Source organism: Arachis duranensis, chromosome 2, assembly GCF_000817695.3.
Source record: "Arachis duranensis cultivar V14167 chromosome 2, aradu.V14167.gnm2.J7QH, whole genome shotgun sequence".
NCBI classification, from domain to species: Eukaryota; Viridiplantae; Streptophyta; class Magnoliopsida; order Fabales; family Fabaceae; genus Arachis; species Arachis duranensis.
The window spans coordinates 6,027,577-6,029,669 of NC_029773.3; the positions used below are offsets into that span (position 1 = coordinate 6,027,577).

The following is a 2,093-nucleotide window of genomic DNA, read 5'->3' on the forward strand; positions in this document are numbered from 1 at the left end:
AAGAGGATCCAGCAGACAAGGGCCGAGCAGACCTTCGAGAGGCGACGACGGCAATCGCTGGCTGTCACCGCCGGTGGCAATAGTGGTGGCGTTCTGAAGTTTGAAGGTGGCTGCAGCTCTTCTTGCCTCTGATAGGGTTTAGAAGGGTTTCGTTCGTGAATTGTGTGTGTGTGCGCGTGTGAGAGAGAGAGAGAGAGAGAGAGAGGAAAGGGGGGGTGTTTGCTGTTTTGCTTTTTTAAGTAATTAAAAAAACCGGTTCAATTGGTTTCTCGGTTAACCACCGATTCCACCAATTTTTTGCCAGCTGATTTTTCGTTTCAATTGAACCAATCTGGAGATCGGTTCCGGTAAATTCAAATGAATTACCCGATTTGGTTCAGTTTTCAAAACATTGTTATTTAGACTTTAAATTTTACAATAGACTCACATTCAATATCCAACATAAGAGACATTAATAGAGCGCTGACCTGGACAGTCAGATACCACGTTTGTAAAACAACGTCTTTCTGATTTTAGCGCTTAAATATCCAAAAAAAATGACATTGTATCATTTGTTTTGGAAAAAAATTTTCAATAAACACTACTTACAATATTTTTTAGACCATTTGAGTGCTAAAACTAAAACGATGGTATTTTGCATAGTTTAGTGTGGCTTGGCATTAGGCTGTCCACACCAGCATTTTGTTAATGTTTGTATTTCAAAAATTGTTCTAGAAACTAATATCAGTTACATTCATAATATTCGAGAACTAAATAATACAGACAATTAAAACTTCAGAAATTAAATTAAAGTTCGCCTGTTTAGTAACAAAATTGAGTATTTAGCTGAATAAAGATTTAATTTAGTCCCTATTTATTTTTAGGAAGGACAAAGCGATCTTTATTGAATAAAATAGACACTTTAACATTCAACTTTTTTATTTTGGGATAATATAACTTTGTTAAAATATTTGTTAAATAGTAATGACAATTACTTTTACAGAGAATTTTAAACTCCTGTATTTCTCTCTCCACAGTTCTTTTCAATAACATGACTAACTACGATCATTACTATTCATAATTGTAGGCTTTGTTTGGATATAAGAAGGAAAATGGAAGGAAAGAAAATAAGAGGAAAGAAAATGAAAAGAAAGAAAATTGAAAAAAAAGTAGAGTTATTTGTATGTTGTTTGGATTAAGAGAAAATGGATGGAAAGAAAATAGAGAGAAAATTTTCTTTTGTTTAGATTGAAAGAAAAGTGAGAAGAAAGAAAATTATGTTAGAATAAAATTACATTAATATCCTTACTTATATTATATATAAATTATAATATATTAATTTTACAACTAAATAATTTTACAAGTAAATAATTATTCATAAATTATATTGTTAATCTCTTAAATTATATTTAAGAAAAAAATGAAGTTTGATAGTGCTGTAAAATTAAGAAGAGTACAAGAGATGATTTTCAAATGTAAAAAAGATAAAATAAAATATTTTGATTTTTTTATTAAATGGAGGATAAATTTGTAATTATATCACTATTTTTTCGTGGACTCCACTCCATTTTTTTCTTTTCCTTTTCATTTTCTTTGATAAACCAAATAATGGAAAACTTGACTTTCCACCCGTTTTCTTTTCCTGTATTTTCCTTCCCCTTATTTTCGTTTGAACCAAACACTGGTAAAAATCGTACTAAACTGGTTGGTTCAATCTAAAAACCAATAAGCTGAACACTAATTTAGTTCAGTTTAACATTCCAACCACTTAAAAAAATAAACCGACCAAAATCAATATGAACTTGTACAAACCGAATCGATCAAATAGTCAACATACACTTGAAAAAATTTTCAAAAACATTGCAAATGGTGGAAGTTAAACTTGGCTCTTCAAATATGAAGAGCACGCTAACAACCACTATGCCAATCTGTTTTTAATTATCTTTCATGCTTTTTAAAGTATATATTTTATTTAGTATCTATCTATCTATCTATTTATATACATTTAATTGAATGTTTTTTATACTCAACATTTTATAAATTAATTAGTTTTTAATTATATACAATTATTAATATAAACATTAAATTTTATTAACCATTTATAAATTAAAAAG

At 29.0% G+C, this 2,093-nt stretch overlaps 1 protein-coding gene across 1 annotated transcript in view; it reads right to left on the reverse strand.

The window, feature by feature from the left end:
• Nucleotides 1–206, reverse strand: part of LOC107473223 (uncharacterized) — a gene marked incomplete in the record, with an annotated part of 3,661 nt that extends 3,455 nt beyond the window's left edge. The window contains 1 exon segment of the mRNA XM_021134851.2: nucleotides 1–206.
• Between the last annotated feature and the right edge of the window lie 1,887 nt (nucleotides 207–2,093).